Consider the following 16,651-nt stretch of genomic DNA (forward strand, 5'->3'; position numbering starts at 1 on the left):
TGTGTTTCTAACCAAGGAATTCCAAGAATTACTTGAAATTGTGGGGCCTTGATCACATCAAACACGATTGCTTCCCGATGTCCATCCTGACCCACCAGTGTAATTTCAACAGTGGAATGCGTTACAGGCCCTGAGGCTATTTCGGTTCCATCTACTGTAGTAATGACATCTTGGGTTACTTTCGGGCGGAGAGGGAGCTTAATCCTGGACGCCAATTCACGGTCTATGTAATTTCCAATAGCTCCACTGTCGATGTATGCTTTTATAGCATGCAACTGCTGAGGCTGTTTTGGGTTCACGAGCACCATTGGCATGACAAAATGCGAGGTCAAAGAGTTTGTTTTCAAGCTCGGCAAGCGGACCCCTACGCTTGTCGGGCTAGGTTGTTCCCGAATCAGGTGTCAATAAATCGTTATCAGTGGCTCCAACCACCTTCTTAGGTGGTTTGACCGGACAATTTCGAAGAAAGTGACCGGAAGTCCCGCAATACAGACAAAGTTGCATTTGCCGCCTTCTCTCTCGTTCCTTCTGCGTTAATGGTCCTTTAACACCGCCGATTTGCATAGGTTCGGATACGTCGGTACTCTTGGAGTTAGCGTGGGTTTTGATCGGTACTCGGGTTTCGTGTTTGAACCGATCTGCTTTTCTGTTTTGAAGTCTGTGATCCAGTTGAACCACCAAGTCTATGTAGTCTGCGCAGACCTGGGGTGGATTTACTATCTGAGCTAGAACATCCTTAAGCTCTCCGCGCAGGCCTCGATGAAACAATGTGATCCTTTTGTTTTCTGGCCATCCAGTTTCCACAACCAGTCTATTAAAGGTGGCAATGTAGGGCAGAAGATCCTGATTACCTTGTCGTAAGGATAGCAGTTTGTTATCAAGGGCCTGTCCTTGAGAGTGTCGAACGAACAATCTTTCCATGCTGGCCTGGAAGCCCTGAAAATTCTGGAGAATGGGATCATCCTGATTTACCAATGGAATAGACCAATCGGCAGCACTGCCACTGAGGTAAGATAGTATAAAGGCTACCTTGGTCTGGTCGTTAGGGAAGGCTCCGGGTCTGCATAGAAAGTGTAAACGACATTGGTTCATAAAGACGGCATATTTCTTGGGATCCCCCGCAAAACGTTCAGGCGGGGCCAAAGGCATGTGTCCAGGTAGATTGATTTGTACTGGGTTATTCAAACCCATTGATGCCGAAGTACCTCCAGAATTAGGTAAACGAGTGTGCCCTGCCTGGGCCTGCAATAACCTTTTGGCCAGGTCATCTGTTCTTTCCTGGATAGGATCAGTTCTCTTTTGAGAGCGTTAGTCTCCTGGCGGGCTGAGTGCACCTCTGCCCGTAATTCCCTCAAAAGCTTGGCCAGCTGGTCAGTCTTGGAAGTCTCCATAGCGCCCGGGTGGGAAATTGTGGGTAGGCTTTGCGTTCTGTAACGCTCACCTGATTCCCACGGAAGCGCAGATCTGGCTTCGAGTGCTGATGCTTCTTTAATGGTGAAGCGCAGGACTCTGAAGATGGACAGGAAGGGCCCCTCTGCTCTGGCTTCTCTGGCTCGCAGGAATATACCCCTGTGCGTGAAAAGGGAGTATTACCTACTGACAGAGTAATGCTCAAGCCTCCCACTCTCTTCCAACCCTCCACGATACCCTTCCTCGATTCCCCGTGAAGTCTCACCTTAGGGTTTGGAAGGATGAGTTCTCCATCCTGCTTCTGATGCAGGGGCGCGTTGAAACCCAGTTACTTCACTGGATTGAGGTTTGATGGGAGTTCAAATAAGCTTGACTATTCAGGTAAGGCGCTGTAAAAGTTCTATTGCAAGGTCAAAAGTTCAACCTTAATAATAATGTTCATTGGCCCTCATTACGACCCTGGCGGAAATCGCGGTGCTAAATGCACTGCGGAGCACGGCGGAAAGCTGCCGATAGCGCCATGGGGGTTGGCGGATTTTCCGCCCCATGCCGACCTTGGCGGGGCGGTAAATCCCCATTCCCCATTTTACCCTTCCCCATTCCCATTTTTGCCCCATAGGGTATAATGGGAGTGGGGAAGGCGTTAATTACGCCACCGTAAAATACGGTGGCGTAATTAACATCAAGGTCCCGTAGCGCCATGGATTTCTCCGCCCGGAAAAACCAGGCGGAGAACGCTCCATGGCGCTACGGGAAGTCGTAGTAGGGCGGACGGGTCCGCCGCGAATAACGCTGGCGTAAACCCACTCCGCCAGGGTCGTAATGAGGCCCATTGTCTTATTGCAGCAAGCGCTAATGCTTATGTCTTTTTCCCCTTAGGGGCCGGGGTTCGGAATGCCGGAGATATGGCGCCGACCCGAAGTGAAACGTGCAGTTCCAGTAAATGACAGGTAAGTTCTGGATGAGCGCTCGGGTAATGTCTTTGCATTCGCTCATTCAATGTCTTTGTCTTTTTTCCCCATAGGGGCCGGGGTCCGGAAAATGCCTGGAAGCGGCAAGACCCGAAATGAAATGGGAATGACCCAACAGGTAAGTCTTATTCCCTTCCTTCTCTCACCTTTTGTTCTTGTCTTTTTCTCTCTAGGCTCTGGGAAGTGGCTGTGTATCCCGATGATCGCTGCTGAAGATGGAGGAGCCCAGGAAAGGTGAGTAAAATGCAGCGCTGCAGCAATCGTAGCGAAATGCTTTTAAAAATGATGCCTTCCTTTTCAGGATCGTCGGTGTGATGTCTCCGTGGTGCAGGTTTAGCAGGTAAGATCTCTTGTCTCCCTTGGCAGGTGACCCAGGATGCTGACAGGCGTGGCTGAAGTCCAGATGCAGGAGCTGACACGGTGAGCGTCCAGCTGCGAGGAGCAGAACAACGCGAAGCGTGAGTTGCTGATCGGGCGTGGTTTAAATAGCTTTGGAAGAAGGTCCAAGTATGTATCCTTCCACTGATCAGGTATGTATCCTTCCCCGACCACACCCGGGTGGAAAGTAGTCCCACAGGTAAAGTAGTTCCATTCCAGCCTCAAGAGGGCCTGGATGTAGCAGCATGGTCTGCATCAGGTAATTGCACATTAAAACACTTGAACACATGTCTAGCTTTATGAGCCTGGCGCCTAAGGCGCCAGGACAGGGGTCCAACATGAGCCTGGCGCCTAAGGCGCCAGGACTGCGTCCAAAGGGCCCCTGCTTGGGCCCGCAGGCACTCCCCTGGGGGAAATGATGCCTGCCTCTGAGGTTGCTGGGTCGGACCTGGCTCCTTGGAGGTAGGCATCATGACAGTACCCCCCTCAAGGCCCCTCCCAAGGTTCTTTCCTCCGGGGTTTTTTTTTTATCTTGTTCGGAAATCTCCGGTGAAACCTTTGTACTAACCGAGGTGCGTGAACATGGTTACTAGGCTCCCACAATCTCTCCTGAGGTCCATATCCCTTCCAGTCAACAAGATAGAAGAGTTTCGACTTTACCACCTTGGAGTCTAAAATGTCTTTAACTTCGAATTCTAATTCCCCTTCAATTTGAACTGGATCTGGAGGCTTGGACAGTCGGGTTCCTGGTTGTACTGGCTTCAAAAGTGATGCATGAAAAACTGGATGAATATGCATGTTGGACGGTAAATCCAGTTTAAAGGCCACTGGGTTGATTATAGCCTTGATGGGATAAGGTCCTATGAATCTGGGATTGAAGGTTCGCGGGCCCTTGAGGGGTAAATGTTTAGTTGCTAGCCATACCTGGTCTCCTACTTGGTAAGGAGGAGTTTTACTTCGGTGCAAATCAGCGTTTTCTTTATACTTTTTCTTGGCTTGCTGTAAATGAATTGCAGCTTCTTTGAAGGCTCGGGTTATTGTGGAATGCAGATGATTTACTGCGGGCATTTCCAGGGTCAGAGGTGGATCTAGGTCAGAGGTCCGAGGATGGTGACCATACAAAGTATAAAAAGGGGTTTGTCCGTTTCCAGAATGCACTGAATTGTTGTATGCATATTCTGCGATCCAAAGGATGTCTTTCCAATTCAACTCAGATTGGTGTAACATGCACCGAAGATATTGCTCGAGAGTCTGATTGGTTCTCTCGGTTTGTCCATCGGTCTGGGGGTGGTGGCGGGTGGATAACCGCACATCTATTTGTGCTAATTGGCAACACTTCTTCCAAAAATGGGAGATAAATTGACTTCCACGATCCGAGACTAATATGGAAGGGAAACCATAGGCAGGTCAGTTATAAAGTCCATTGACAGGGTGTGCCATGGTGCCGGTGGAATATCCAAGGGTTGAAGTAGATCGGCTGGCCTTTTCTTTTGAGCCTTGTTTTGGGCGCAAATTCCGCATGACAGTACAAAAGACTTTATGTCTTTTCTCCAAGAAGGCCACCAGAAGTGGCGTTTGATTTTTTCCTCCGTTTTAGCGATACCAGCGTGTCCTTCCATTAAAGATTCATGATGATGGGCAATAACAAGTTCTTGCAATTCTTTACTTGGCAGAAACAACCGCTCCTGAAAGTAGGGTAAATCATCCTTAACGGTGTAATGAGGACCCTTTTGACTGCATTCCAGCAAGGTTGAAGAGTCTAGAAGTTGTTTTACTTGCGTTTGGATGTCCTTAATAGTTTGCAATGAAGTTAAGCCTAAGATTCTTTGCTCGGGTATGATGGGCACAGGTTCTAAGCTCGAATTAGGTTTTTCCATGCCAATCCGGGATAAGGCGTCCGCTTTACCATTCTTGCAGCCAGGGCCATAGGTAATTACAAAATCAAATTCCGCAAAGATTAGAGCCCATCGGAGTTGTCGTGAAGATTGAGCTTTGGCCGTCTTTAAATACTGTAAGTTTCTGTGGTCCGTAATTACGGTGATGGTGTGTCTTGCCCCAAGAAGGTAGTGACGCCAAGACTTGAAAGCAGATTTAATAGCCAGTAACTCTTTATCGGTAATTGCGTAGTTGATTTCAGGAGGAGAACATTTTCTGGACCAAAAGGCCACAGGGTGTAGTTGGTTAGTTTTTGGGTCTCTTTGCGACAGGACAGCTTCCATGGCCGAACTGGATGCGTCGGTTTCCACAATGTACGGGAGATCTGGGTGCGGGTGCTTCAATACAGGTGCAGAGGTGAATTTGGTTTTCAGGTCCTGAAAGGCTTGTTCGGCCTCATGAGTCCATTCGAAGCGTTTGTTTTTCTTTAGGAGAGCTGTGATGGGTTGGACTGTTCGGGAAAATTCCGGGATGAATCTGCGATAGAAATTGGCAAAGCCGAGCATGCTCTGAACTAGGAGATGGCCATTTGAGGATGGCGTCCACCTTTCGCGAGTCCATTCGAACTCCTTGAGGTGTCAGGATGAATCCGAGAAACTCAACTTCTGTGGTATGAAAAAAAGCATTTTTCTAGTTTTGCAAATAGTCTGTGCTGGCGCAATTTCTCAAGAACTGCCCTAACATGTTTTCTGTGATCGGATTCTGAAGAAGAGTACACCAGGATGTCATCAATATAAACAATGACACAGACATCGATAAGTTCCCGAAGAACATCATTCATAAAGTACTGAAAGGCGGCAGGTGCATTGCACAAACCGAAGGGCATCACCTGATATTCGAAGAGCCCAAATTTGGTGCGGAATGCAGTCTTCCATTCGTCGCCTTCTTTTATACGCACCAGGTGATAAGCTCCTCGGAGATCTAACTTGGTGTACACACAAGCGTCTTTCACCTGGTCGATAAACTCAGGGATCAGGGGCAGAGGATAACGATTCTTAATCGTTATTTGATTTAGGGCGCGATAGTCTATACATGTTCTAAGGTCGCCCTCTTTTTTCGGCACGAAGAACAGAGCTGAAGAGACAGGAGACTTGGACGGGCGAATAAAACCATTGGCTAGGTACTGATCTAAATACTGACGCAAATGCAGGTTCTCAGGTTCCGTAAGAGCATAAATCCTACTACAAGGTAGTTGAGCATTGGTTACAGATCGATTTGGCAATCATAAGATCGATGGGGAGGTAACGTGTTAGCCTGTTCTTTCTGAAAAACGTCTTGGAATTCTTGGTATTCTGACGGTATCTGTACAGGGGTAGAAGTTGCTGAGGCTAGACCCATAGCTGGATTTCTTGGATAACAAGTTCACAATCAGGAAAACTTATCTTCTTTGCTCGCCAGTCAATTCTTGGATTATGTGTTTCTAACCAAGGAATTCCAAGAATTACTTGAAATTGTGGGGCCTTGATCACATCAAACACGATTGCTTCCCGATGTCCATCCTGACCCACCAGTGTAATTTCAACAGTGGAATGCGTTACAGGCCCTGAGGCTATTTCGGTTCCATCTACTGTAGTAATGACATCTTGGGTTACTTTCGGGCGGAGAGGGAGCTTAATCCTGGAAGCCAATTCACGGTCTATGTAATTTCCAATAGCTCCACTGTCGATGTATGCTTTTATAGCATGCAACTGCTGAGGCTGTTTTGGGTTCACGAGCACCATTGGCATGACAAAATGCGAGGTCAAAGAGTTTGTTTTCAAGCTCGGCAAGCGGACCCCTACGCTTGTCGGGCTAGGTTGTTTCCCGAATCAGGTGTCAATAAATCGTTATCAGTGGCTCCAACCACCTTCTTAGGTGGTTTGACCGGACAATTTCGAAGAAAGTGACCGGAAGTCCTGCAATACAGACAAAGTTGCATTTGCCGCCTTCTCTCTCGTTCCTTCTGCGTTAATGGTCCTTTAACACCGCCGATTTGCATAGGTTCGGATACGTCGGTACTCTTGGAGTTAGCGTGGGTTTTGATCGGTACTCAGGTTTCGTGCTTGAACCGATCTGCTTTTCTGTTTTGAAGTCTGTGATCCAGTTGAACCACCAAGTCTATGTAGTCTGCGCAGACCTGGGGTGGATTTACTATCTGAGCTAGAACATCCTTAAGCTCTCCGCGCAGGCCTCGATGAAACAATGTGATCCTTTTGTTTTCTGGCCATCCAGTTTCCACAACCAGTCTATTAAAGGTGGCAATGTAGGGCAGAAGATCCTGATTACCTTGTCGTAAGGATAGCAGTTCGTTATCAAGGGCCTGTCCTTGAGAGTGTCGAACGAACAATCTTTCCATGCTGGCCTGGAAGCCCTGAAAATTCTGGAGAATGGGATCATCCTGATTTACCAATGGAATAGACCAATCGGCAGCACTGCCACTGAGGTAAGATAGTATAAAGGCTACCTTGGTCTGGTCGTTAGGGAAGGCTCCGGGTCTGCATAGAAAGTGTAAACGACATTGGTTCATAAAGACGGCATATTTCTTGGGATCCCCCGCAAAACGTTCAGGCGGGGCCAAAGGCATGTGTCCAGGTAGATTGATTTGTGCTGGGTTATTCAAACCCATTGATGCCGAAGTACCTCCAGAATTAGGTAAAGGAGTGTGCCCTGCCTGGGCCTGCAATAACCTTTTGGCCAGGTCATCTGTTCTTTCCTTGGATAGGATCAGTTCTCTTTTGAGAGCGTTAGTCTCCTGGCGGGCTGAGTGCACCTCTGCCCGTAATTCCCCCAAAAGCTGGGCCAGCTGGTCAGTCTTAGAAGTCTCCATAGCGCCCGGGTGGGAAATTGTGGGTAGGCTTTGCGTTCTGTAACGCTCACCTGATTCCCACGGAGGCGCAGATCTGGCTTCGAGTGCTGATGCTTCTTTAATGGTGAAGCGCAGGACTCTGAAGATGGACAGGAAGGGACCCTCTGCTCTGGCTTCTCTGGCTCGCAGGAATATACCCCTGTGCGTGAAAAGGGAGTATTACCTACTGACAGAGTAATGCTCAAGCCTCCCACTCTCTTCCAACCCTCCACGATACCCTTCCTCGATTCCCCGTGAAGTCTCATCTTAGGGTCTGGAAGGATGAGTTCTCCATCCTGCTTCTGATGCAGGGGTGCGTTGAAACCCAGTTACTTCACTGGATTGAGGTTTGATGGGAGTTCAAATAAGCTTGACTATTCAGGTAAGGCGCTGTAAAAGTTCTGTTGCAAGTTCAAAAGTTCAAGCTTAATAATAATGTTCATTGTCTTATTGCAGCAAGCGCTAATGCTTATGTCTTTTTCCCCTTAGGGGCCGGGGTTCGGAATGCCGGAGATATGGCGCGACCCGAAGTGAAACGTGCAGTTCCAGTAAATGAGAGGTAAGTTCTGGATGAGCGCTCGGGTAATGTCTTTGCATTCGCTCATTCAATGTCTTTGTCTTTTTTCCCCATAGGGGCCGGGGTCCGGAAAATGCCTGGAAGGGGCAAGACCCGAAATGAAATGGGAATGACCCAACAGGTAAGTCTTATTCCCTTCCTTCTCTCACCTTTTGTTCTTGTCTTTTTCTCTCTAGGCTCTGGGAAGTGGCTGTGTATCCCGATGATCGCTGCTGAAGATGGAGGAGCCCAGGAAAGGTGAGTAAAATGCAGCGCTGCAGCGATCGTAGCGAAATGCTTTTAAAAATGATGCCTTCCTTTTCAGGATCGTCGGTGTGATGTCTCCGTGGTGCAGGTTTAGCAGGTAAGGTCTCTTGTCTCCCTTTGCAGGTGACCCAGGATGCTGACAGGCGTGGCTGAAGTCCAGATGCAGGAGCTGACACGGTGAGCGTCCAGCTGCGAGGAGCAGAACAACGCGAAGCGTGAGTTGCTGATCGGGCGTGGTTTAAATAGCTTTGGAAGAATTTCCAAGTATGTATCCTTCCACCGATCAGGTATGTATCCTTCCCCGACCACACCCGGGTGGAAAGTAGTCCCACAGGTAAAGTAGTTCCATTCCAGCCTCAAGAGGGCCTGGATGTAGCAGCATGGTCTGCATCAGGTAACTGCACATTAAAACACTTGAACACATGTCTAGCTTTATGAGCCTGGCGCCTAAGGCGCCAGGACAGGGGTCCAACATGAGCCTGGCGCCTAAGGCGCCAGGACTGCGTCCAAAGGGCCCCAGCTTGGGCCCGCGGGCACTCCCCTGGGGGAAATGATGCCTGCCTCTGGGGTTGCTGGGTCGGACCTGGCTCTTTGGAGGTAGGCATCATGACACCATGTGCTTTCTTCTGCTCCTCCCTCTGTTCTCATCCTCTCTCATAAATTGTGAACTGCTGTTATTACATGTGAGAGTGTCCCGTTATCTGCATCTTCAGATGGCACGAATGTGCAACAGGACCCCCGATTTTTCGGCAAACACCACCGTCCATCGCCGTGAGGAGATCTAGAACATATCGGTTTTTCATTGTCATTAGGCGCAAGGCACGGAGCTCTAGTTTTATAACGTTGAACCCTTCTTCAGTGTCGTTGGCCAGTTGGATTAGGTTCCAGCGCACTATTTGTAACCATTTGCATTTGCTCGTGCTTGGAGCCCTGGCGCTAGGAGCGATGCAAAAATGTTCGCTGCGGAGGAGAAGAGCTTGTATTATTGTGGGATCTCTGCAAGGAGTTTTGATGATTCAGACGAAATATAGTTGGATGATCTTTTTCTTTGCAATAACTTTGTTTTCAACTCGTGTTCTGACAACAGTTCATAAGCTGGAGGTTCTGTCTTTACTTGATGGGTCAGCCGATTGCCCTGCTGCCATTTGCCAGCCAATTCTCCTGCTGCCCCTTGGATATGGCTTTCGGGTATTACCATCATGGCCGTATGGAGGGTGACTAAGGCGCAAGTACCTTTCCAGGATGCAGGTAGATGCAGGTAGGCTTGTTTGCCGCAAATCCAGTACATGTCCATGAGTGGCGCAGTGCCTTTCTTCATATCAGGTATCATCACTGTCTTGTTGCATTTCCTTGCCTCCCCCAGGTTCACTTTCCCTTCCCCATGGAAGCATAGTTCGTGCTGTACTTCTTTCTGTATTTTTATAGGCTTTTCCAGTGCTGTGATCCATGTTAGCTTAGTGACGTGTTGCGATCAAATAGGGGCACACACTTCCTTTATCCATTGGAAGTTGTTCTCAGATAGTCCCCGTAGTGCTTCTGCTTTGCACTCGATGGTTTCATCGTGCCATTTGTTCTCTGCGTACCTCGTTCCTTTTATGACAAGAAATGGCTCTCTGATGCAAATTACTCCTTGACTCTGGCTCGTGCATATTCTCTCATTTTCCAGTCCTTCTAGGCTGACGGTGTGTGCCTGGAAGGTGCTTTTTATCCTACATAGAACTAAGTGAATCAAACCGACAAGGGCACTTCCTGTGTTACCAACATTTTGGGTGTCCCTGATGCATGCGGTATGAGTGAACAGACTGTAGCTTTCATTTGTTGTTTGCTTTGCCGTAACACTCATATCTGAATACCATTTATTAGATTGATCAGGGTGGCGGGGGTCTTCTATTTCATCTAATCCCAGGTCATGATAAATGTAATATCTTTTCCTTCTCGCCCCCCTTTTTTCTCTCCTTTTCCCTCCCTCCTTATAACTTCCCACTTTTTGATAATGTATTGGGAACATTCCAGCCCAGGCAGTATCATTGCTGTTGAATATTGCATGTGTATACTCGTTAGTTGCAGCAGTGTAATATGAGGTAGGTTCTATGGTTGTCTGTGCATGCATACTTGTGTTGGCTAAGTTACTCGGCCAATAATAGTCGCCATCATATTCATTTAATTCATAATCATTACTCATATTTATGCCAGGATGTGACAAGGAGACAATTGTTGGATCAGCAGGAGCGTACTCTGAAGTTTGTGTTACATTTGTATCGTTAATACCAATGATATATGTTTCTCCCCATATTGTCTTTACTCCAGTCCATATTAGGGTTGACCCTTCTCGTATCATCTTAGCCCCGCTCCCCCCTTTATGCATGTCATTAACCAGAGATAAGAGAGTGTAATACCAAGCCATGAAGAACAACATCACAGAAACCAAAACAGCAGCACATTTCAAAACACATTCAACATTACTAAACTTATTAGCCCTAATGGCATCCCTATTGCTATCTAACATTAGCGTGTTCTCTTCGAGTGCACTTCGCTGGGCCATTTTGTCACCTGAAGGGACGATATAAATTTGTTAAGTCACCTGAATATGTACATTGTATATATATTTACACATCATGTTTACTCATTGTTTCGTTTATGGTTGTTGTAGTTATACATTTTCCTGTTATTCGTTTCACTTATATTCTCTTTTGTACTGTGCATTTTTATAGCAGGAGGAAGATATTGTGATGAAAGGAGAGTGAAAGGGAGAACGATAGAGAAGTAGGGCAAGGCAAATCAGAAGGCACATCATTCTTTTTGCTCTTCACAAGTTCCTTTTTTCATTTGATCATCTGAGAGGTGCACCCAATATTTCAGTCCCTTTACTTTCACTGCAGTGGGCGTACTGTAAATCACTTCATATGGGCCATGAAACCTTGGTGAATTCCATCTCCTGACAAAACTCCTCACATATACCTGTGCTCCTGGCCTCAGCGGCTCAGCTGTGCTATCTGTAGCTGGCATGGTAGTATCAGTTGCCATATTTTCTGTAAAAGGCGGTGCTATTTGTCGCTCTATGCTGCGTACTGCGTGCGTCAGCTGAGTCAAGTATTCTTTGAATTCTTCCCCCAGCAATGTGGCTACCCTGTGTGCATTTGATGCTCTCCTAATCGGGGAGAGTGGTGTGTGTATTCGCCTCCCAGTCACAATTTCATGGGGGCTCAAATGGTGGTCCTTACATGGTTGCGTTCTGAGTTGGAACAGTGCTAGGGGCAAGCAATACACCCAGTTTGTCTTCAGTGTGTTACACAATTTTGATAGGCCGTTGATCTTTTCCACCACTCCATTGGCCATCGGATGATAAATGGAACACAGTTTGTGCTTCAGAGTGATGTTACTTCTTTGAAGAGGTCATTCACGCACACTTCACGTCTGGGTGAGGGCATGGACCCGCCTCCACCCACCTTGAGAAAGGACATACTACCACAATATCTTGCCCCGTTACATCTCTCTCCCATATCTGCATAATCTATGTGGAGTTCTCTGAAGGGCCCTGCTGGTCGTGGCAAAGTACCTCACAATGTCCTCAGTGTCATCTCTGAATTGTATGTTTGACATGTTGTACAGTCTATGATAAATTTTGACAGATGTTTCTGTAAATTGGGACAAACCAATGTTCCTGAATGTCTGCGGTGATGTGTTGTTTCGCTACATGGGCTGGAAAGTGCAGCTGTTGGAATGCTAGCTCTAATAATTCTACCGGCATCACTACCTTCCCCGTTGTCTCCTGCCTCCAAATGAGGTCTGTGGCCGACTGTTTACATCCCCGCTTGCTCCATAATTCTTGTTCCTCTAATGGTACTCTCCTCTGTAACTCTATTAGCTGTGTTATGTACGTGTTACTATAGGCTTCTTCAAGTGGTTCTACGGCGGCGGCTTTAGCAATGCACTCAGCCGCTGGTGTTATATTGAGATATGAGGCCTCCTTCGCTGCCGCGTCGGCTGCCGCGTTTCCCAATGAGATCGCATCTGTGTTGTTGGTATCGGCTTGGCATTTCACCACTGCCACTATCGAGGGCTCTGCCAACGCCTCGATTAGTTCATTCAATAGTGTGGCGTGCTGCACTGGTGAGCCATCTGCTCGTCTGAACCCTTTTCTGCGCTAGCGTGATAGTCCTGAATGGACAGTGGTAGTTGCATATGCTGAATCTGAGTATATAGTCACTGTGCATCCTTTGGCTGTACGTAATGCTTCAATTAATGCAGTTGGTTCAGCCGCCTGTGCGGAGTAATGGGACGGGAGACGCTTTTGGACGATTGTTTCATAGCTATCTTCCTCCATTCGTACTACGGCCATCCCTACATGCTTCTCTCCTGTTTCTGGGTTTATTGACGCTGAACCATCTATGAAGTATATTTCTCCTTCCGTCAGGGCGTTTTCACTCGCCTTGGGAATATCATCACCCTCTCCCTCATAGGTTGCACAGTCGTGTTCCTGCATATCCTCCATAGTACATGGTTCTGTAATGAATGTTGCTGGGTTTACTGTTTTACACCTCACTACATGCACATTGGGGCTTGAAATTATTATCTCATATGTGGTTGCCCTCTTTGTTGTCAGTGTTGATTTTGACCGCTCAAGAATTGCAAATAATGAATGCTCTGCATACAATGTTACTGAACATCCCATTACAATTGTGGCACTTTTTTCAATGGCGAAGGCCGCGGCTGCGAGGGCTTGTTCGCATGCGAAGGGGCCCTGCATCACTGCATCCAGTGTTCCGCTATAGTAAGCCAGTGGCCTAATGATGTTTTCTGTGTCAACACTGCTGTCATCAGTGTTCCATTGCAGTGTGAGAACAAGAAAAATTCCCTCTCATAATGTGGCCTCGCGAGGACTGGAGCCTCAGCGATAAGATCTTTCAATCTGAAGTACTGAGCCATCATGTCATGTGTCCATTTTATTGGGGCTCTACTTTTTTGCGCTTCTTTTAATGCTTGCAATAATGGGCGTGTGTATGCTGCATAATCAAGGATCCATGCTCGGCAATAGTTACATATGCCAAGAAATTTCTGCATGGCCTTCACTGTCTTTGGTATTATTATGTTACGTATAGCAGCTGCCCTGTCAGGGAGTATTTGTTTTCCATCTTTCGATATTAACTGTCCGAGGTATACAACTTCAGCAAGGCAATATTGTAGTTTCCCTTTATCAACTTTGTATCCTTTGGTAGCTAACACGTTTAACAGTGTTATAGAGTCTTCTCTACACTTCTTCTGTTTTTTTTTTAAACTTTTATTTTTGGACGGCATAAGTACACAAGGCACACACAAGGCAACAGATACATAGCAGTTACATCATGAAGCAGCACATCACTAAGGGATACAGCAATCACAGCATGGACAGTCAGACGGTATCTGAGAAGGAGTACACCAACAGAAAAACAAAGGAACAAATTAGGGCCTCACGCAGTGGGATCAGGGCCCGACGGGGCGGGGGACGGGCCAGATTCGGGGGTGCCCTTGCTCTGGACGCTAAGGTAAGCATTAAATTCAGCCCAGATGTTCCTGGGGCGAGACGGGGCGGGGAGCATAGACAAGTATTCTTCCTCGCAATTGCGTGACCATGTGAGTAAGCGCAACCATTTCTGAGAGACCGGGGCAGCAGGGCTTTTCCAGCTCTGGAGTATACATTTTTTGGCAATCATACAGCTTATATTTAGGAACTTAGCTAGGCGTCTGGTTTCATCGGTTTTCCAGACCCCGAACAGAATCGACAGGGGGTCAGGGTCAACCACAGTTTCAGTTATGTCAGAGAGTGTTTTCAAGATGCATTCCCAGAACCCAGATAGCTCCCTGCAGGACAGAAACATATGCAAGTGATCAGCCTCTTCGGCTCCACAGCGTCGGCACAGGGCCGCAGCGGTGCGGGCGAACGTCGAAGTCCTGTGTGGAGTATAGTAGAGCCTATTGAGGAGTTTGTACTGCATGGCGCGGTAACGGAAATTGAAGGAGACTTTTTGGGTGTGTAAGCACATTGCGCCCCAATCACCATCAGACAACTCCAGGCCCAACTCGTTCGCCCAACCGCTGCGCGCCCTGAGCACTGGGACTGTGCCGGACTCCTGAAGGATCCTATATAGTGAAGAGACGACACCGCGGGCGCCGCCCGATTTGGCAATGTATGCGATCGCCGGGTTATCCTGGGGTTCATCAGGAAATGAGGGCCACGCGGCGCGGAACGCTGCGCGTAGCCTATAGTATTGGAGTCTCCAAGGCGGATCTGGTGTGGCCTTGTTTCCATGTTTGGGGGCCAATGAACTTGCCATCTGGGTAGAAGTCGGACAGTGCTTGATACCCCAGCGTTCCCCAATGTTGGGCTAAGGCAATATCGTGTGTTGGTTCCAAGTCGGGCAGGCGCCACACCGGGAGCCATTTGTAGTAAGGGGGGGACCCGTCCGTCGGCTGTAGCAGGCGTTCCCATGCGTGGATGGTCGCAGCGACAGGGTCAATGGGCGAGTCAGGTGTGTAATGGCGATGCAATATGAGGGACATCAAATTGGTTCCGGTGGCCGCTAGTCGCTCTAACTTGACATGTGGACGCGTTGGGGAGCCCGGGTACCAGTGGGTGGCATGTTGAGCCTGGGCCGCAGTCCAGTAGAGTAGCAGGTTCGGGGCAGTGAGCCCCGCTTGTTTATAGGGAAGCGCCATGTCAGACCACTTCTTACGCACCGCGCCAGAGTGCCACAGAAACTGTGCGCATAGTGTATGCAGTTTAGTGAAGTAGCCCCTTCCAGGCCACACAGGAACGTTGCTGAAAGTGTAAAGGAGCTTGGGGAGCAGGATCATTTTGATTAGAGAGAGACGACCAGTCAGCGATTGCCATCTTAACATCTTGGCCTCAGCCGTTTGCGCCGCGGTGAAGTAATTGTCGGCTAACAGAGTGGATTTAGTCAGGGATATTTGCACCCCCAGGTATCTGACACCGTCCAGGGACCAACGAAGGGGGTACTCGGTGGTAGGTTGCTGGGTGGATTTAGTGAGCGGAAAGATATCTGACTTTGAATAGTTGATCGTGAAGCCAGAGTAGGTGCCGACGCGGGTGATGTCCCTCAGTATGGGGTCAATGTGGGCCGTGGGCTCTCTAATATATAATAGCATGTCGTCTGCATACAGAGATATGATTTCGGGGTCATCCTTCAACCGTATCCCTTTGCGGGCATGCCGAGCACGGACAAGATCCGCCATTGGCTCAATTGCGAGGGCGAAGAGGATCGGGGAGAAGGGGCAGCCCTGACGGGTACCCCTGAAGAGTGTGAAAGGGTCGGATGTCAGGGAGTTAGCCCTGACCCGGGCTACCGGGGAGGCGTACAATAGTTTAATAAACCCGATCATGTTTGGGCCAACTCCCATCGTCTCCAGCACCAGCCACATGTAGTTCCAAGAGACCATGTCAAAGGCCTTCTGAGCGTCCAGAGTGACCGCCACGGCTTGGGCGTCTTGATTAATGTGGGACATAACATTAAACAATCTCCTTATATTGTGGGAGGTGGACCTGCCGGGGACGAAGCCCACTTGGTCCTCATGGACCAGATATGGCATAATGGGGAGAAAGCGGTTAGCTATAATCTGAGCGATGATTTTCGTATCTAGGTTCATGAGGGAAAGGGGCCTATAGGACCCACACTCGTCGTCTGGTTTGCCAGGCTTAAGCAGTACCGTGATGACCGCCTCTCGCATGGACGGGGGGAGAATGGAGAAGCGGAGCGCTTCGACCCAAACCTCGAGTAACTTGGGAGCCAGTATGGCCACGTGTTCTTGGTAAAACTCAGCCGTGAGGCCGTCAGGTCCCGGCGCCTTGCCTTTGGGCAGGCTAGAGATGGCGGTCACCATCTCATCCAGTGTTATCGGGGAGTCCAGTTGGTCGCGGGCAGTGGGGGATATTTCGGTGGTGGGGATCTGAGCGAGCAGCTCGCGCATGTGGCGTTCGGAGTGTTCAGGAGGCTGGGAGTAGAGGGACCTGTAGAATTCAGTAAATACCTCCAAGATCTGTTGGTCAGCCCACTGTACGTTGCCAGATGCGTCCTTGATGGAGGTGTTCTGGGTTCGGCCAAATTCCCCTCTCACTACGCCTGCCAGCGTCTTCCCCGGTCTGTCACCCTCACCATATTTCCTGGCAGCCTGTGGGCGGCTGAAGTACCGGATTTCATTGGTAGCTAGCGCATTGTACGCCTGCAATTCTTCGCTACTTTTGAGAAGTAAGGTGGGATCAGCACCTGTGGGGCATTGCTGCTCCAACTGTTTCAATTTGGCTTCAGAGCGACCGAG

General features: G+C 48.6%; 1 protein-coding gene across 3 annotated transcripts in view; it reads left to right on the top strand.

Annotated features, from left to right (window-relative positions):
• IQANK1 (IQ motif and ankyrin repeat containing 1) overlaps positions 1 to 16,651 on the top strand; it is a 1,215,835-nt gene that overhangs the window by 562,577 nt on the left and 636,607 nt on the right. The window lies entirely within an intron of this gene.

Source organism: Ambystoma mexicanum, chromosome 5q (genome assembly GCF_040938575.1).
Source record: "Ambystoma mexicanum isolate Mex_15411 chromosome 5q, UKY_AmexF1_1, whole genome shotgun sequence".
Classification (NCBI taxonomy): Eukaryota; Metazoa; Chordata; class Amphibia; order Caudata; family Ambystomatidae; genus Ambystoma; species Ambystoma mexicanum.